This window comes from Ochlerotatus camptorhynchus, unplaced genomic scaffold (assembly GCF_037179485.1).
Source record: "Ochlerotatus camptorhynchus isolate MF236.1 unplaced genomic scaffold, CSIRO-AGI_Acam_v1.1 ptg000193l, whole genome shotgun sequence".
In the NCBI taxonomy this organism is placed as follows: Eukaryota; Metazoa; Arthropoda; class Insecta; order Diptera; family Culicidae; genus Ochlerotatus; species Ochlerotatus camptorhynchus.
Genome location: NW_027040683.1, coordinates 2,724,483 through 2,746,174, shown reverse-complemented (window position 1 = coordinate 2,746,174; position 21,692 = coordinate 2,724,483).

The window sequence follows — 21,692 nt, the reverse complement described above, 5'->3', positions numbered from 1 at the left end:
TTTAAAAAAATGAATGTTTATCAAAATTGTCCAAAAATGATAAACCAAAACTTTTCGGAAATATTTTGAACCTATATTTTTCATTGTTTTTATTGTTTTTTTATGCAGAAACATATTTTTTATTCTCGCGTGCAAAAAAAATGTCACAAATTTTACAAATAGTGGATGTTGTTAAATTTTGGTCCATTTTGAAGTGTCCGTTGTGTTCATTTAAGAAAATTAAGCATTTTTGATAAACTTTCAAAGGAACATAAGTTAGAAAGTCTTAAAAATGTGCATTTTATGTTATTGCAGTTATTAACAGTGTTATATCCCAATATTTGGCGCAAATTTGTGATTCTCGTTTCGTTGCTTTTTTTTATAAAAAGGCAATCGTGTCAGACATCATTTTGGTTAGATGAGCCGTTTTCGTGCTATGATTTATAGAAAAATATCGAATACGTCATTTAAAAAAAATAGACGTTAGTAAAAATGTCCGAGTGGTTAGTTAACAATAATGCGAAGTTTCAGAGGGAATCATAGAATCGATTAGTCAGTTGGCGTGGAATTGCTCCAATGCGAAAGCGGCTGAAGAAAGTTGTTGAAGTTGAGTGTCAGCCACCCAATTAATAATTCGTGAGACCGTGAACCGTAAAAAAAATACGGTTATAATTTTTTGTTGGTGCATTTTTACATGAAGACAATACACCACACTTTCCCGAAAACAGCGTAGGTCGGTCGGTAGGCGTTGCGTAGGCCGTGTGATATTGTTCTTCCTCTGAATTTTGTTCTTGAACCACGTCATGGTCGTTTAGCATTCATGTTCATTCTTTTCATTGGGATTCGGTGAAATTTCTGATGATCAGAGTTCTAAGAATTTGTTTTTACAAACACTTTGGTAGAAATTAAAATTAAATGATGATATCTGTTCCACATTTCCAGTGGAAAAGGAAGCCACCCTCAATTAATTTATTAGCGCTTTTTCGACTGTATTCCTGGTAAAAACAGAAACTCACGCGGTGCACCGGTGCACCTATCCATGAAAATATCAAAAATGTCAACCACACACCTGTTATACACGTTTGGTTGGAATTATTCGTCAATTGAAAACTTCCGAGTAGCTACGTTCCGTTGCTAGGTGACCATAATAGTTTGATTAAAGGGAGCAGCAGAACTAAATAAACGCAAACAAATACTCCAACACATCCGTCTCCCTGGGCAGGTGAGATGATAGAACAAATGTTTCATCATCCATGACCATTTCGTAATTTGGTTTCGGAGAACATCCCAGCGTGGTTTTCGATTAAGTGAGGCGAGGAGGTGATGTGGAAAGCTTTTATCTGGGTGGACAGTGACAAGCCTCTCCCCGCTTGGTGAGACTTTGGGTTGAGTTTCATTCATAAATTTCTGAAGAGTTAAGGTCGTATAGAAGAGAAAGTAAGACGTTAGTGAGTGAGAGTAAGTGAGATTCAGTGTTTCATTGGAGATGATGATGATAATGATGGTTACTCGTGGTGAGACGCAGGAGAGACACAAACAAGATTGATGCCAGATTTAGCAAATTTTACAAGAAATTAATTTGAAACTTTTAATTAGAATTTAAAGGCCGTTCGGCCTAGTGACCTTCGACCTAATGCCTGGACAATGTAATAACAATGTATTCTATAGGAGGAAACAATAGTTTGCGCCTCAACCATTAGTTTTCGGTAAATAGTTTATTGGGGAGAGTTTTTCCATTAGTTTTAAAGTTGCAGATGCTAATTTCAAATAACAGACTAAAGTGACTGTGAAAATTGCATATAGAGAGTAGAAAGCGAGCAAGGACAACTTTGAGGAAGGTACGAATCGGGTTGATCATCTCTCTTTACCAAACTCCCCAGTTGGAGAGGGATGGTGAGGGATATTCCCCCCCGCCACCACTGGCAAAAAGAGATGATCGCCGACTCACCCATGTACCGACGATGTGTTTGAAACAGTTCTATCGATTAGTTTTAGCCAATTTTTTTATGTGAGTTAAGTTAGAGTGATTTCAATCGTTAGGGAATTCTAAATATAAACTTTTTAATTATTTCAGATAGACCGGCGCAATATTCCACAAAGTTGAAGAACAATTTATTTAAAGCAACTTTGCTGAGGACGTCATTTTTCTATCTCTAAGTCAGCGTGCCCATTGATGTGGTGGAGGTGTGGCATCTTTACCCAACCCTTCTATATTTAAAATTTTACCTAACCCTTTTATATTTTTAACAAATGGCAGTCGACGCTACGAAGTGCGATTCCCATGTAAATATTTGAAAAATCAAAGTAAATTTATTAATATTTTTTCTTGTTGAAATCAGTTGCACTAAAGCAGAACTGTAACTTCACCTATTTACGATTGAACTACGGGACTGATATGCGATTACTTTGCTTGATAGGACAAACTGACGTGACGTTGTTTTCACATTTTTCATGATCAAAGTCCGTAGTTTTATCACATCATATGAAAGTAGATATCAATTGATAGTGGATAGCGTTGTTATCTTAAAATTGATGAAAATCCATATGGGACTCATATGCAGGCCCTACAAGCCACCCTGGGAGGAGTCGGCCTTGGAATTGCAGATCCCACTGCTAGTTTTTTCTTCCGACTCCTGGACCAGTGTTCTCTGCGGAAGTGCGGCAATGCCATTACCATGCACGCCAGCAAACCTTTTGTATCTTTTCGGACTCTGCAAGTGTTCTAACAGTTTTCGAATCCCAGACATCCAGACATCCTGGACAACTGGAAGCTCCGTCGAACACTACCTTCCTATGGATCCCCGGGCATTGTGACATCCGGGGGAATTGTGAAGCAGACCATCTAGCGGCTACGGGTCGATCTGGAAGGCTCGCTACTAAAACCGTACCAGGACCTGATATCAAGACTTGGATGAAGTTCAAACTTCAGAATGCTTGAGCCCAGGAGTGGGCCAGCAAAAGGGAACCGTTCCTCCGTAAAATCAAAGGGGAAACCACCAAGTGGCAAGATTCCCCAAACCATCATGACCAACTGATTCTTTCGCGTCTCCGCTCAGGACATACTCGGACGACCCAAAATATGGGAAGTGCGACTTCGTTCCGAAAACACTGTGATATTTGCACAACGATGACGGCAGAGCACCTCTTAATGAATTGCCCAACTTTCCAGGGAATTAGGGATCTTTATGGGATCCCGACGAACATTAGAAACGCCTTGGCCAATGACCCTTCAACTGAAGCAGCTGTTATATGTTTCATCAAGGACGCCAACATGTATAAGAACATCTGACCTAAGTCACTGACAAGAACCAACCATAACCGAACCACTGCATCGAACCTCTATAACGTACTCTGAATACACCACCATAATTAGCCGAACAAATGCATCAAACCAGGAACATCTACTCACTACGACAGCAACACGACAGCCAACTCTAAAACAAATACTCTTGTCTGGACTGTCCACTCCTCTTAATTAGTGGGTTCCTTCTGGATACCCCACCTCATTAACTCTATAACTAGGGGGTCCCTTCTGGCTCTCCACCGCTATTTCAAACTCTGTCACTAGGGGGGTCCCCGTATGGATTCCCCAATATTCGTCAAGAGATGAACTAGCCTCTGGCTGAAAGTCGCGCTAATAAAGATAACCTAACCTAACCTACAAGCCACCCGTAAAAAACAACATCACAGGTTGCTATCAATGTAACCGGAATATTCGGCACAGACCCAAACAACGAAAACGGACTAACCATTGAAAATCTGGAATATGAAACTGTGAGTCTCTCAATTCCTTGTGAAATATTTTTAAATTAAAATTTTAAATTATAAAATTGGGCTGTAAATACAATGCCATTCCGTTTCTTCATATCATGGGCCATTTGTGAAAAAATTGTTGTGATTTCAAGAAATCTCTAACATATTCAAAAGATTTTAAAATGGCTTTTATGAAGAAAACTTGCAGACGGAATGAATTTAACTGAAGCCATTTTGGTTGATCCCGTTCAGATCTATGGCAGCATTTATGAAGGCAAAGTTGCCTGCAAAAATTTAAAGGTCAAAGTTTATTTATCTTTCGATAATTGCGCTGTACGATCCAGCATTCTTCCAGCCGATTTCCTTCCGATGGATTAGAAGCAGTTAAAGGCTGACGAAAAATATATTGGTACGCACAAAAAGACCTATAATTCGTGATTCAATAAGTTTAAAAAGATCATTAATGGTTGTTTTACAGTACTTTTATTAAAACTTCAAAGTTACAGATCAAATGGTTACATTTCTCCAGTTCGAATGAAATCTCGAACCTTCCCCTTGATGGAGTCCATCAGCGCCCGCACAGTGGAAACGGAAACGGAAATTTTGCCCGCATTCGCTGGATGTCCTTGACTGCCCCGCCGTTTCATCGAAGTCGCTGCTTTGAAATTGCCCAGTATTTTTCGATTGGTCGAAATTCCGGGCAATTCGGAGGATTCATTAGCTTGGGGACAAAATCGATCTTATTGGCAGCATACCACTCCAGAACCACCTTGGAGTAGTGGCAGCAGGCTAAAAGATGACTTTGCTCCTATGCTTGCGGATGAACGGCAATACACGATTTTTCAACGAGGATGTGACGAAAGGTTCCGTTTTCAGGCCACAACTGCAAATCGCTTGCCAAATCATGGTCTTCTTCGTGAACTTGTCGGCAAACACGAACTTGAATCTTCCCGGCACATCCCCACGTCCAGTCGCGATGTAAAACTTTTGACCGGGAAGCTGCTTGAAATCGAGTTTGACGTATGTTTCGTCATCGATCAAAGTGCACCCATTCAAGAGCCTTGCACGCTTTTTGGTCACGGAATTCTGCTTCATGTACCGGTTCGGATGTTTACTGGCTTTGAACGACTTGTATCCTTCCCTGGCAAGGATGTTCCGCACCGTTTGAATGTTGGCGTTGTACCTTCTGGCCACATCTCGGATCGAAATACCGGGGTTGACTTCAACGCACCTCAACACCTTGCTGCGCAGCTGACGATCCCTGGTTCCAGTTTTTTTCGTAGGTCCGCTGATTCCTTTCCACACTCAGTGTTTCCTTGTAGGTTTTAAGCACTCGACAAACTGTTGTTTTCGGCATCTTCAGCACTTTAGCCAGCTTGGAACCGGACCACTCCGGATGTTTCAGGTGTTTGTGCACAATGTTTTTCTTCTTGCGAGTTCCATTTGACGTTATTTCTGAACGCGATCGACTACTTTGATCAAACTTGCACCAGATGTACTCTACACGCTATTCTGGAGCTACTCATTTTTGAGTTGAAAGTCACTCAGTTCGGCCAAAAGGGAAGTTACCCAAAAATGGGTAAACATGTATTTACTGAAATCTGGGTAAACGTGCTTGCGGTGGAAACTGGGTAGAGCTTACTCAGATTTTGACGTTTGCTAACTGGGTAAAGCTTACTCATTTTTATAGAAATTAGTTACACATAAATGCTTACAAATAGTTTTCTTTTTACATGCATATGGATAACAATTGATGCAATCAATCAACATATATTTAAAAAAATAGTACTGTGCATTGAATAAATTAAAATTTTAGCTACTCCTTCACCGATGACTTGTAAGCATTGAAGTACCAATATCGATGAATGAGTCGCTGACTTGGTCGGAGGTCAAAAACTGCACTAGATTCCTGAAAAATTAAGTATTTAGAGGAAGTATAAAGTAAGAAAACTTTCAATATACTTACCAACAAGCTGCTGTCTTGTGTCACAATTCAAAAAGTTCCGTGGTTTCTGTTTTAAGCTGTATCACATCGAAACATTTAATTTTTACTCCGCGTAAAGGACATTTTTTCTTTGGGGCACCATTTTGAATTTTGGGAAACTATTATTATATCCATTTACTCAGAATATGGGTAGCTTTTACTCATCAGAACAAAAGTTATTTACTCAAATTTTGACAACTCCACACATGACGCAAGAATGAGTGGAGTCTACTCAGTTACTGGGTAGACTCAAAATAGCGTGTATAGAAGTTTAAGCAAGGGGCAAGACAGCTGTTCTCAGAGTAAATATATTTGCTGCCAGTAAATTTGTGTTGCTCATATTTACTCAAAAATTAACAAAGTACACACTAAGATTATTTTACCGAAATATGTGAAATTTTACCAAAATCTCAACAGCTGAACGTTCGGTAATCAGTTTGGTGATATTTCACAGAATATCTGTGAAAAATTACTGGAAAAATCACCGAACTGTTGACCGCACGTTTAGCTGTTGAGATTTCGGTAAAATTTCACAGATTTCGGTAAAATAATCTTAGTGTGTAGTCTCGTATTTTTCATCATAAGATGTTCTGGAAACAACCACCGTCTGACAGAATGTTTTGTTTAAATATTTTCAATTAAGAGACAATTTAGCATTTGGCGTCAGATTATCAACTTTAATATAGCATGATGTTCATGAAACGGCAATATTAAGTTATCATGTATTAAAATATCCAAATAACATTGCTGTTGTCAAGGCCAGGGGCCTTTTTTGCTTTCTAGCGATTGATGATCTTTGAAGTTTTTCGTGATGTGGTGGTCAATGGCATGCGCAGCCCTCTTCATTTGTGGGAGGGGGGGGGGGCGCCTACCAAAAGGGGGCGCTTCATAGCTTTGAGGGTGCCAATAATTTTGAAGAGTTAATGTTTACTTACCTACATTTTCCTTGCGCTTTCCAGATTTTCACGATTTTTTTTGAAAAAATTCGAGGTTTAACGAAATTTTTTAAAAATTGTTGTTTGTTAGACACATATCTTATTAAAAAATTAGTTTATGAAGTAAATAATTTAACACTGAGACGAAGATCTCTGTAAAATAATTCACCAACTGAAATATGATTTGAACTCCACGTCCAAGTACAAGAGATTTTAGATGCAGCGTTAAAACTTTCAATGCACCAAAAATTAAAAAAAAAAATCGGTGCATCAGATAGGGAAAATGTTGGCCTCGGCAATACCTTAACCTATTATCGTCAGGGGGGTAAACAAATTCCTAGAGCACTCAAATTTGGCCAATAGTTGCATTAATACATTCATATATTATGAATAGGAAAATTTAAAACATGTATTTCGTGATCTTAGATCGAAAATATCCTGGGTAAAACACATTCACTGTATTTACTTACTTGTGTTCTTCGAAGTATAGCACAATTAAACGCAATCGAATACACTAAACTCAAAACGACTGCTTCACAAAACTCTTGGTGAACAAAATTTATCACAAAGAAAACCATTTCTACTTTACTGCTTTGCTAGCAATCGTGAAAGTATCATTGAAACAGCGGTGCCAGATGTATTGCCTCTAGCAATGAATTTAAGTTTATTAACAATTAATTGCGAAGTCTGCCTCATTAACATAGATGAGTGGATGTATTTAATGGTGGATGAATATCAAAAACTGATTAAATAAAACATAAATGACCATTTTAGACATTTTAACGGTCCAATTAAAAAAGTCACAGAAGATTGAATTCAACACTAACAGGGTTGAAAGGCAGCAGTGCACGTAGCCTGGTATACACTTTCCCGCTCAGGGGTGTAAACAAACTTGCATACAGCGCAGTCTGGCAGTGCGAATGTTTTGTCTGCTACATTCTTATCCTCTAGATAGTGCGACATCACATTTGTTGTTGTATTAAAATGATGGAAGAAAAGAGATGGTTAAGTTTTCCTCTTCATACCAGTTGATATTTAGGAAAAATTGGTAGTTTTGGCGTGGGGAAATGCACTTCCAATGAATTTTACCAATACATCTAGAATATGATGCTCGAAGAATATTTCAAAAAGAAGAAGTAAACAAAATAATTACCCTTTGTAGAACCTTAAAATTAAAATAAGGACCGTTGCATAACCTGTAACAAACTAACCATTCCAATTTCAGGATGCAATCTAAACGCCATCAAAATAAAAACAAATTCATTTAAAGAACCTTGTGCCCCCTATTGTTTAAGTGACATTAAAACCAGCTGTTCCAATTTTATAAAACATAACAAACGCTTTTCAGTTGCATTAGTATCACCAAAGTTAAAGAAAAATATCAAATTCAATTTGCGCCCCCATGTTGCATCAAAGGTATTAAAAGTCACACTTCCAATTTCCTCATTTTCCAACCGCCTTGCAGTTTCATTAGTACATATCATTAAAGTAAAAAATTAAAGGGTTGTGTCCTAGGCACGACCGCAGTATGACGTAGAACCACGAAAAATTGATGTTTATCATGCATTTTTGACTAATATACTTATTATTATGAATGGAGCGGGGCAGAACGTTTCTTTTGTGCAGAATATGGAAAAAAGGATGCACTTTGGATGTTAATCTAATTGCATATATACACACTACTAAAAAGTCATGCTAATTTCGGTTCCCTCAGACCGACACATGTAAGCGGGCCTTTTGACATAAGAATCAGTTGAAAGAAACGTGAAAATCAATTCAATCAAACGTTCTCTTCGTCGACTAGCTGATGTTTCGGTTTGAGAACACATAATTTTACATGAAACGTTTGTTTACGTTCTATGATTTACGTCCAATATGGATAACGTCTCGTGTAAAAGTAGTTATTTCTAAGTGTGTAGAGGTACCTGATATGTTTTACAGTCAGTTGTTGGTAATTCATCGAATGTATGTCTCCTCTTAAGCATTTTTTTGATAATTTTGGATCTGCGTGTAAAAAATTGTTTTTAACTAAAAGGGGCTGTTCATAAACTACGTAGACAGAGTTTAAGAGGGGGGAGAGGGTTGGCAATTATCCACAGCCCATACAAATTAAAAAAAAATGAATGAAGAATTGTCTACGCAGGGGGAGAGGGGGGTCAAGAATCCCAAAAAAACTGTCTACGTAGTTAATAAATTGTGGTTTGCTTAAAATTTATTTCCCGGAAAAAAGTGAACGACAAAGTCCATCTCTTTTTCGGGTTGTTGTTAAGAGGGTGGAGAGGTTGTTGTTAAGAGGGGTAAGGGGTTATACATACATAATTTTCCAAGTCTCATTTCTAATTGTGGTGGTCATGATCACACGTTGTCCACCTTTAGCCGCTGACTTGGTCCTGCTTGCTGCAGGACCTAGTGCCACGTCGTCTGAAGCGGTAATGAGCATAGTAGTAGTAAAGTAGAAAACATTAACGTTTATTTTCTGGGTTTTTTTATGTTTCAACATTTGATTTAACATTTCAATTGGTTAGCCTTTGCCTCTTCATCTTTGTTCTAGTTAATTGGTTATTCTAATGTGATGATTGCGTTTAGCGCTAATTTACAGGATACCGTTTATAGGAAAGTTTGAACATACTGAGAGGTAAGCACATATCATCGGTAAGAGACGTGTGTGTGAGAAAATTTGCGAAAAAATCTAAGGGCACCGGTGGGATTGTTTTGGTTTGAATTTAAAAATTTGATTACCTACCTACTTGAGCACAAGAACCTACCTAACAACTTAAACTAGGTTGCCAAATCACGAATGATCTGGTGGTTTGATCGCAGACAGGCGACTCTGAACCTTTCCAGCGTGGACGTCTTTCGCTCCTCGAGTGTTTGAAGACCGGCCAGGAGGCGAATCTCAGAATTACGAGTTCGCGGTGGACTGTTAAGGATCATTCTGAGGATCTTGTTTTGGATCCTCTGAAGCTTTAGATGGTGGCACTTAGCAACTCTCCCAGATTGGCATACCATACTCAACAGACTTCCTGTTTATCAGAGGGTAGAGCGACCTGATCAAAATGTTACACTTGGTGGATGTCTTGTCTACATGGGATTGGAATAGCAATTTGCTATCGAGGGTGAGACCAAGGTAGACTACTTCACTCGACCATTCAATGGGAGTGCTATCAAGATGGATCTTGACGTTAGCAGGCGGAACAAGCCGTTGTGGATTCGAGTGTGGATACAAAATGGTTTGTGTTTTAGTATCAATGCAACAAATCTTCCAGCTCTTGAAATAGTCGGACAGAACATCCAGGCCTGATTGTAGTTTACTCGCCAGATCACGGATCACTCAACCCTTATAGATAATGGAGGTGTCATCTGCGAACATTGACTGACGTGAAAATGTTGAATAGGATAGGCCCAAGCAGGCTACCCTGAGGGACCCCTGCATCAACGTTAAACGTATCAGAGGGGACATTGTTCAAGTATACCAGGAATGATCTGCCCAACAAGTAGTTTTTGATGATCTTCACGAGGTAGATCGGAAAGTTGTATGGATGTACACTAGGCCATCATGTCAGACATTGTCGAACGCCTTCACGACATCCAACAATGCCATGGCAGATGTATTGGAAACGGACTTGTTCCGCTCAGTGATGCAAAATATCATGACACTCACGTGACACTCGTCTACGCATCAACCGACTATCGCTGCCAGAACGTTTTGTCACGCAGTGAGAGGTAGAGCCATGGCAAACAACAATCACCAGTAATGGTCGCTGCTCACAAGCAAAACGTTACACTCACTGCTGATGATGAAAAGCACAACGAAAACAGTGAAGACTTCCCAACAAACAATTTTAGCTGCAGTTTAGCTTATACAGGCAAAAATTAGCTGCATAAGGCAAATTTTGGCTGTATAAGCTAATCTGCAGCTAAAATTGTTTGTTGGGTTCTGCAGTACGATCATGAGAAAAAGCGAAAAAACAGAAGAAAATGAAAACAATGCCTACGCATTCCAAGTTCGTCTCGGCAGGCGCGACTGTGTGAGTTACAAACAAAGCAGGCAACATTAAACGGAAGCTGTTGGGCTCACTCACCAACACACTCACATAAGCAAGCAAAGCAGCAACTGCTTCAAAACGAGCACAGATGAGTGTCGTGATTGTCGGGAATGACCAGATCGGTGATGGATCACAACAAAAGACGACACTCACCAGTTGCTTTTTACTTCTTTCGTCAACTTGATGGATGCTCATGGAGAGAGCTTCGACGAGCACACTGATAGGAATGTACAAATCGTTACTACCATCAGCTGTTTGGCGATCGTGATTGCGATAGGTCGCAACTCTGGTTCCGCTTGATGATGTTAGTAACCCGTGCGAGTTGGTGGATGGTAGAGTGGCCTTTCCTAAACCAGAATTGCTCTTTGCGAAAGATTTTATTATTATTTGAAAACACCAGCAGACGGCTGAGTATCAATTTTTCGAATAGCTTCGAGATGGAGGACAAGAAGTTGATGGGGCGATAGCTTTTGGCACTGGTAGGATCTTTGCCAGGCTTGTGTATTGGAATCACTTTGGCTAACTTCCAGCATGCAGGGAAGTAGCCAAGCTCCAAACATTTGTTGACGATAACGGTAAGATGGTTGAAGAAGTAAATACTCAAGTTTTTCAACTCGAGGTTGACTACACCATCCATACCCGCAGCCTTCATGTTTTTAGTACTTCTAATTGCTGCTATCACCTCATCAGCCGATATTCTAATAACATCATGCACTACTACGGGGGTGTCAGCGACTCTAGTCTTTGCCTCCTGTACGGCAGGCCCATGGGGGCTCACCATGGTTTGACCAAGATTATGTGAAATTACAAAATGTTGGCCAAGAGCATTGGCCTTTTCAACTGGGGTTATGAGTAGGGATGGATCTAAGTTCAGGTCAACATAGGAAAGGGGAGGGATCGGTCTCGACTTATTTTTCAAAATTTTGGTCATCTTCCAAAATGGTTTTGCACAATCTGGGAGAGAGCGAATCTTGTTGGTAAAGTCGTTATTTGTGAGTTCCACCTGGCCTGGATAATTTGGGTTAGCCTATTGTCATTGGTCTTCAAGTGGGGCAGCCCAAAACGCTGGAACTGCCTACGAATGGTGTTACGGAGTCTGATTAGATCTTTATGGGCAGTCAAGGTTCAGAGTATGACTCACCTGTCTGGATGCTGGTACGTGTTGCTCCCTGGCACGGGATATCGCCTCTTCGATGGCTTGCAGACACTGATCGACTTCTTCGAACCTACTTGGGCCACCACCGGATAGTGGTCCAAGCTCAGTTCCTGATAGGCGATAGGTTGAGAGATGTTATCGCCAATGTTGCTGGTGAAGATGTCGATGGTGGCATGAGCTCCGGATCGACTCAACCGGGTGGGAGTGTCCGGACACAGAATGTTGTAGTGGGCTTCCTGTAGATCGTTGTACAAGATTGTGCCGTTCTGGTTTCGCCGACTATTGCCCCAGGCTTCATGCTTGGCGTTCAGGTCGCCAGCGATGACGAAATTTTGCCGCCGTCGTGTTAGCTTGATGATGTCTCTTTGGAGGTCTGCGGCCGAGCCGTCTCTGATATTGGTTTGCTTGGGGCAGTAGACCGTGATGATGGTGATTGGACCAAGTGATGTGCTCACCTCAACTCCGATGGCTTTGATAATTTTCAGCTGGAAGCTTGGTAGTAGCCGGCAGCTGATGTTCCGGCTCGCAGCAATGGCCACTCCCCCTCCCCTGGAGCTGGTGCGGTCAAGCCTTACGAGCAGATTACGATTTCTAGTTTGTCGTAAACTGTACATATCGTGATCTGTACAAACTACGACCAACGATTAGTCCTCTTCCACCTTGAAAATACATTATTGCGTAAGATAACAAATACATTGTTAGACTGAGTCAAGCTCAGAGAAGTGAGTTACCCTTTTCGCTCATTATATCCACAAATCGCAACATGTGCTTTTTTTCACGAGACGAGAGTGAGTGTCTCTCTGTGAGTAGCATTCTTTGGCAGTTTGGGGTTACAGAGCAATAGCGAATTCGTTTATTCCCAGGTTCGTACCAGTTCCAACCCAGTGCAAGCCCGAACTTTTTTTCAGCGCGAAAGTCGACCCGTGTCAGGTTATAAAAACAAACGATGAATCTGACGTTTGCTAGAAAACAAGCCGACCCTACTAACTTGATACCCAATCCAGGTTGGAACGGTATAGTAAACAAATTCGCTATAAGCAAGCATCAGCAGATAGGTGCTGACCATCGGTAGGGGAGAAAAGTCTATTATGCACCCCCGGGGTAAAATGACGCCGTGCGGGTTTTCGTTGCTTGCTTATTACTAATTCTGGAAATATCATGTGCGATGAACTAGCAATGCTGATTGTTAAATTCACGAATTGACAATCAGAAAGCTATGAAAAACAGCGCAGGGCCATTTTACCCCAGGGGTGCGATTTGATACATCCTACTCTAACTTTTAACACGAAGGCTGAAACGGGGCGATGTGCGGTTTCTATAGGTGAGGAGGATGCAAACAAGTCGACTCTTTCGTTCTCTCGGTTTTGAAAGCAGCAACAGATGTGACGTAACGTCTGTTGCTGTATTAGAACGCGATGAGAATGAAAGAGTTGACTAGTTTCCTTGCACCTCACTTTTGAATAGCGCCTATTTGGCTCTGAAGTTCATCGGATAGTTAAGTCAACACGGTGAACTGTTCCTTTCTTTTTCACTCCACCGAAAGGACCAATGCCACCAACGCAAATACATGCGTCTTTCCTAATTCACAGACTGAAAAGCAAAAAAAAAACAAAAAAAAAAAATCACGATCATTGTGGCAATGATCATGATCTGATCACGGTTGTTCATCAGTTGTACATAATCCGAACAATTTCTTGTCCTCAGCTGTACGCATTGAGATCTTTAGTTTGTAGCGTGCACTCACAACAAGCCTTGCGTAGTATAAGTAATGTATCGTGAGTGCACACAGCAATGATGTTGTTATCGTCTTGCTCTCTTGAGATCTTGGTAACTCACTGTTCGAAATGCTCATTGCGTATTAGTGTTAAGAGTCAGAGTTCATCGTTAGCTTATGATGATGCCAAAAAATCTTGTAGCAGGTGTGTGCGTATTCATTAATCGCTAGAAGCGATTTTTTGACATCACTGTTTACGAGCCGAAAATCGGGAAGGAAGACGTTCAGCTCAGGCTTCAAGTGAGTCTCGGTGATGACGGCTATGTCGATGTGCCGTTCGTTGAGAAAGTCAACAAACTCGATGTTTTTGCTTGTCAAGGAGCAAGCATTTCAATTTACGCTTCACGGTCCATACTTCGTGACAAGGGACAGGGCAGCATGTAGCTGTTCAGATCGAGTCTTGCAGGTGCGCATGATGATGATGACCTCGGCCACGAGCGTCACAAGTTCCTCCGAGGTGAACGGAGAATCGTCGACAGGTTCACCTGAGACAGCACCAGCGTATGATAAACCAGGGGCGGTGGATGAACCTGGAATTGGCTGGGCCGCAGCAGCAGCGAGACGATGCTGAACTGTCCGACTGTTGGGAACCATTTGGATACTCGCAGGGTTGGCTTGTTGGTTGTTCAGCGGAAGCGGGGCTAGGTTCGGAACACGTCGAAAGGGGCTAGAGAGCTGGGTACTGGACTTCCGTGAGTACAGGAGGCGAACGATGTTTACGGAGGCGACCGAGCTGATTGTTGATTGTAGCCTTCCGATGGATATTCATAAACTCCACTCGCTTGGGACATCCGCGATTGGCGGCTTGATGGTTTTCACCGCAGTTGACACACGTTGGCTCTATGTCATCAACTTGCTCACAGGACGCAGTTGAGTGAGTTCCAGCACACTTGCCGCAGTTTGTCTTCATGTGGCAGTTTTTGGTGCCATGGCCATAGGAGAGGCAGTTCATACACTGCGTAACATCACGATGTTGGGGTTTGTAATGCTCCCAACTGATGATAACCTGAAACAGGTCCCGGATTTTGGATCTCAGAGCCGCAAGACTGGTGGATCCCTTCGTGAAGGTCACCAGGAACAACTGCTCACGGAAGCTGGTGTTGTTATTGGAACGCCGCTTCATCGGGTACACTGCCTCAGGCTTGAGCCCAAGCCGCTCCAGCTCGGATTTCACCGCAACCGCCTCGAACGACGGTAATCCACGCAAAACCGCCTTCAGTGGCTTGCTCGATGGCAGCCCAAGTAACATTGCAAGTTTTATGGAGGTTTTAAAGCATACTACAAGTCTAAATCATGGTCTACAGAACCCTCATAAAACCGAAATTGTTACTGCGTGAAGAAGTCCACGTTGTTTTCCTTCAGGAAACATCCTATTTGTTTGTAGTCCTCCAGGTTGGAGCACATGATTTTGGTACCGATGCTGCAAAGCTTGAAATGAGGCAGCAGCTTGTGTTTTGCCAGTTCGGCACCTAGCTTGGCAACATCCTTCACCGGCGTAAAAAGCGGGGGAATTTGCTCTTTTCTTGTAATGGGAGCGGCGTCACCATCGCCATTTTCTTCCTGGAGTACTGCATACTGATTGGCTTGCAGTACTCGTTTTCCGGCGTCATTCTGCGACGCGCTGGGCTTGATTAGCACCTTCTTTGAATGGCCCGCTGCTGACTCATTGACACGTTTACGCACCATTTGGTTCGTGTTTACAAGTTCAATTAAACTTGCCAGAACGCGAGAAGGTGGCGACACTTCCACGGCGCAACGCGACAGCACAAAACGAAACAAAATCGAAACGAGATCTCGAGCGAAAAATACGTACTGAACAGCTCAACAGTCGAGCAAAGAATGATGATTAACAAAACGTCGGAGTGTACGTCAACTTTATTGAAATGTTTTAATTGTTTGAAAACGAATAAAGAACGAAAAATGAACTGGTCAACCATGCCTCATTTAGCTCGGAATGTTTGCTCTATAAAACACTTTTTGATCAGAAGAAAAGCAGCTTGCGTTTCAATAAATAGCAGCCAAGTTCCAGGAATGTGAATCAATTCGAATTTTTATATTTGAATATTGCGGGGTTGTCAACAAACTACGTAGCATTACGTCAGATTGTTGAGGAAAAACGTCCTCTTTTAGTTTTATTATCTGAAACTCATATTGTAGAAACTTAAGCTTTTGGTCAGTATAGTATTCCGGGATATATTGTTGCTGGCGGTGTTGCTATTTATGTCAAAGAATCAGTTCAATTCAACCTTCGTACCAACGAAGTTATTGATGGCAACTGGTTCTTGGGCATTACAGTTGTACGTGGCATGAAGATGGGTAATTATGGTGTTTTGTATCATTCTCCCAGTTCTAGTGACCAGCGTTTTGTTGAAGTTTTAGAGAACTGTCTTGAGGCATTCCTTGATTCTAGTAAATTAAATATATTGGCTGGTGATATTAATATTAATTGGCGTGATAACCATAATTCGAATCATTTGAAGCGTTTAGCTGAGTTTTTTTTTAATTTAAAGCAAACGGTAAATGAGTATACGCGTATTTCCAGGCACAGTAGAACTTTAATTGACAACGTTTATTCCAATTTTGATTCCATTTGTTCAGTTACGGATACTGATTTGAAAATAACCGATCATGAGACCTTAGTGATTAATGTCTTAGACCATGTTAACGATAACGATAATTTTGTAAAATTGAAGTGCTGGAGGAAATATTCGAAGCAAGCTGTTTCGAATCTTGTTGAGAGAAGCCTGGATTTTCCATTCGCGGCCGGTAACTAAGGTGAATCTACAGCTGTTCTTAATAACGCTTTGAAAACGTGTACCAATCAACTAGTTGAGCAAAAGTTTGTTTCTTTGAAAAACTCGAACAGCTGGTACAATTTGGATCTTTTGCGTCTTAAACGGAAAAGGGACAAATGGTACAAAAAGTTTTGTAGATCAAATAATGACAATCATTGGACTAGGTACACAATCGTGCGTAATAAGTATTCACAATCGATGAAGAAAACTCGTTGTGAATATGTGCAAAGGAAGATTGATCAGCATCAAAACAAAAGCAAAGAGTTATGGAAAATTTTGAAATCTTTATTAAAACGTAGTGATTGCAAACCGCGGTCCATAACTTTTAATGGCACATTAGAACAGGCAGAACAAGTTATTGCATCTAAGTTTAATGATTATTTTAACGGGGACCAACGGCTTTACTTCCCATCCGAAGGAAGGCGTGATCAGAGATGTTATGCCTCAGAACATCCCGGCGGCGCCGACTGGGATTGAACCCAGGCCTGCTGGGGTGAGAGGTAATCACGCTTACCACTACACCACCGGCGCCGTTAAAAAGGAATAAATGTTTTCAATTCGATGCCTAGACATATCAAACGTTCAGCAACACTTACAGATTTTAAAAGACACTGCATTTCACACGTTAAAACTGTCTTTTGAACAATTATCCAGTGATTTTTTTTTATGAATTGACAAATTATGTATCTTGACGAAGTTATCTCTAACGGATTATTTTATATGGATAGCTGTCATAACGACTTTTTAATATTATTGTAGCACTGCAAAAACTATTTCTGTTCGCCACGAGGGTGATGATACAAAGGTTTGAGCCTCGCGCCCGTATTACGGATATAGAGGACTGAATTTAACATTTGATAAAAAAATATGCAATTTTGAAGCTTAGTTGAAAGATACCTTGAGTTAGTAGTAAGTTTTCTGGCAAATGTTAGGGGTTCGTGAGCATTCCTTACATTGCTGAACATTATGATAGCATCAGATTGCGGGGTTGCTAGTGTAATAGGATGCTTTGTTGATTGTTCATTAACTCTTGATTGCTTGTAATACTTATGAATATTTTAGGTGGACAAAAAGGCGAACTAAGAGGTAGACTCCCCAGTCCGCATCGTGCTCTCTTGCCGTGCGGATCTATTTGCTTTTTGCTTAAGGAAGTGTTACTACTACCTAAAGCTACAACAAATTTAAACAGCACTTTTCAGTGCTCAACCTGTAAAAATTTTCTACCTTGTTCAACTCCTCTTATTCCTCTTCGATCCTTGTTTGGACCCTACCCGAGGTAATCCTTCTTGGATATCGATTTGGAAAATTCCTCTTCGATCCTTCAGATTCTTATAGTAATCTGCTTGGAAGTCGATTTGGATAAAAAATTTACTGCCGCCATGGCGCCTAAACGCAAAAGAAAGGGGCAAGCTCTTGACCCCCCTTCTGAAGAAATTAATTTGAGTAATCAATTTGATTTGCTCACGGATGATGAGAATGATCCATCATCCAAGAAAAATTCTAGTAAACTTTCCCGGCTTAATGCCAAGAAGGAAAAGATTCCCCCTATTGTGATAACCACTACCGATTTTCATGCTCTTCGCATGGAACTTTTGAATTTCGTGAAAGTTAAGTTTTCACTACAAATTGGACGTCGGGGTGAATGCCGTGTATTGGCTGAAACCTTGGACGGATTTAAATGTCTTCTCAAGTATCTTACTGAGAAGAAGCACAAATTTTTTACTTACGACACCAAAACTGAACGTGTGTTCAAGGTTGTCATGAAAGGACTGCCCAGTGGTGAATCCCTGGATCAGATCAAAGATGAACTGGCAAAATTACTTGGAGTTGTGCCACTCCAAGTAATCAAAATGAAAATGAAATCCCGTCCTGGCGATTCGCGCAACGGGATTTCTAATGATTTTTATTTAGTTCACTTCAAGTCTAGTGAACTAAACAACCTTAAGGCCTTAGAAAAAGCTAGCCTTATGCTCCATGTCCGAGTGAAGTGGGAACACTTCAGGAAGACTGGAGGAAATTTCCAAAACCTCACTCAGTGCCGTAAGTGCCAGGGATGGGGTCACGGAACTAAAAATTGCTACATGCCAGCTAAATGCATGAATTGTGGTGATTCCTCTCACGCAAAGGACGACTGTCCTGTGAAGGAAGATCCTAAGAAATTTAAATGTTCAAATTGTGGTGAAAACCACAAATCCAATTTTTGGGAATGTAAGACTCGCAAAGCGATCCTACAATCTCGTTCTAACCGACAGGTAGGAAACGCTCCACGTTTCCGACCAGGTACAAATTCCTCTGCTGTTAACAACGGTCAGCGAGGAACAAATTCTACATTCGTACCCGTAGGTCCAAATATCACCCCTGCTTCAAATGTTTCATCTGTACCTACTCCCCTCGCTGCTAACAATGTTCAGCGAGTTAATGGAGCTACCTATGCTGCTATTGCAGCGGGTAGAAATCAAAATACTAACCAACGTTCTAACGGAAATTTTGACAATTTTGACTTAGGAAGCATTACTGCCCCTAAAATGGAATTTTTACAGAATTCATTAATTGACATGATTTCTGATATGCTTAAATCTAACTCCATGTTTGATGCTATTCAAACTGGAGTAAAATTTGCTAATAATATTGTCATGACTTTAAAATTCAGTAATGGATTTTAAAGCATTAAACATTTTAAATTGGAATGCTCGATCTCTTAAAGATTATGAAGACGAGCTATTTAATTTTTTGAGAGTTCATAACGTGCATATTGCCGTTATAACTGAAACGTTCCTTAAACCTGACCATAAGGTTAAGAAGGACGCAAATTACTTGATTTATAGAAATGATCATCTTGATGGACCCTGTGGTGGCGTTGCCATCATTATTCATAGACGAATCAAGCATAAAATTCTTTCCTCATTTGAAACCAAAGTTTTTGAAACTTCTGGAGTTTCTGTTGAAACAAAATTTGGACAACTTACGTTTATAGCTGCCTATTTGCCATTCCAATGCGTAGGCCAGCAAAAGAATTTTCTCAAGGGTGACCTCCAGAAACTTACCCGTCATAGGTCTAAATTCTTTATTATTGGTGATTTTAATGCAAAACACCGTTCATGGAATAATGCTCAAAGCAATTCCAATGGTAATATTCTGTTTGATGATTGTTCTGCAGGTTATTACACTATTCAATATCCAAACAGCCCAACATGCTTTTCTTCTGCAAGAAATCCCTCAACTATTGATTTGGTCTTAACTGATTCATGTCATCTTTGTAGCCAATTGGTTACCCATGCTGACTTCGGTTCTGATCACCTTCCAGTAACTTTTGAAATATCCCAAGAAATAATTTCTAATCCCAACAGCTTTACTTTCAATTACCATAGGGCTGATTGGGAGCAATATCGAACATTTATGGAATATAACTTCGATCCAAACATTCCTTTGCAAACCAAAGATGAAATTAATTATGCTCTTGAATCTCTGACTACTTCTATAGTTGAAGCAAGAGCTGCCTCAGTACCAAAATGCGAGGTTAAATTCGATTCAATTATGATAGACGATGATCTTCAGCTCTTGATCCGTCTTAAAAATGTCCGTAGGAGACAATTTCAAAGAACACGCGATCCTGCCATGAAAGTTATCTGGCGGGATATGCAAAAACAAATTAAAAAGCGATTCTCTGCCCTGAGGAACAAAACTTTTGAAAATAATGTTTCTAAATTAGACCCGAGTTCCAAACCCTTTTGGAAACTCACAAAAATTTTGAAAAAACCTCAAAAGCCAATTCCAGCGCTTAAAGAAGGTGATAAAATTTTGATCACAAATTTGGAAAAAGCTCAGAAACTTGCTAAGCAATTCGAGAGTTCCCATAATTTCAGTTTAAGTCTTACTAGTCCTATTGAGAATCAGGTTGCTCGGGATTTTCTGAATATTTTCTCTCGGGAAAATATTTTTGATGATTCCTGGGGGACTGATTTGGACGAAGTAAGGTCTATAACTAAAAAATTTCAAAATATGAAAGCTCCAGGTGATGATGGAATTTTCTATATCCTCATCAAAAAACTCCCAGAGAGTACCTTGTCTTTCCTGGTAAAATTATTTAACAGATGTTTCCATTTGGCATACTTTCCTGATAAATGGAAAAATGCAAAAGTTGTTCCAATTTTGAAGCCGGATAAAAATCCAGCTGAAGTTTCTAGCTACCGTCCAATAAGTTTGCTTTCTTCAATAAGTAAACTTTTTGAAAAGATAATTTTGAACAGAATGATGCTTCACATCAATACGAACTCAATTTTTGCAGATGAGCAGTTTGGATTTCGCCATGGGCATGCAACTACTCATCAACTCTTGAGAGTTACCAATTTAATTCGTTCAAACAAATCTGAAGGCCACTCAACTGGAGTTGCTCTTCTAGACATAGAAAAAGCATTCGACAGTGTTTGGCATGAAGGTTTTATTGCTAAATTGAAAAAGTTTAATTTTCCACTTTACATTATGAAATTAGTTCAAAATTATTTAACTGACAGAACTCTGCAGGTAAATTATCAAAATTCCAAATCTAATCGACTACCTGTTAGAGCAGGAGTTCCTCAGGGTAGCATTCTTGGGCCTATATTGTATAACATTTTCACTTCGGACCTCCCTGATTTGCCTCAGGGTTGCCACAAATCTTTGTTCGCTGATGACACAGGCATTTCCGCTAAAGGAAGAAGTCTTCGTGTTATTTGCAGCAGACTTCAGAAAAGTTTAGATATTTTCTCTTCTTATTTACAAAAATGGAAGATTTCTCCCAACGCTTCCAAAACTCAACTTATAATATTTCCACATAAGCCCAGGGCTTCCTTTTTGAAACCTAGTAGTAGTCACATAGTCACTATGAACGGAGTTCCAATTTCCTGGTCAAACCAAGTGAAATATCTTGGATTAGTACTTGACCATAAATTAACTTTTAAAGATCACATTGAGGGCATTCAAGCCAAATGTAACAAATATATAAAATGTTTGTATCCTCTTATTAACAGGAAATCCAAACTTTGCCTGACGAATAAACTTCTAATATTTAAACAAGTTTTTAGACCGGCCATGCTTTACGCTGTGCCAATATGGTCTAGTTGTTGCACTACCAGGAAAAAAGCACTTCAAAGGATTCAGAACAAAATTCTGAAGATGATTTTGAAGTTGCCTCCCTGGTACAGTACTACCGAAGTACATAGAATTTCGAATGTTGAGACTTTAGCACAAATGTCCAACAAAATAATTAATAATTTCCGGCAAAAATCGTTACA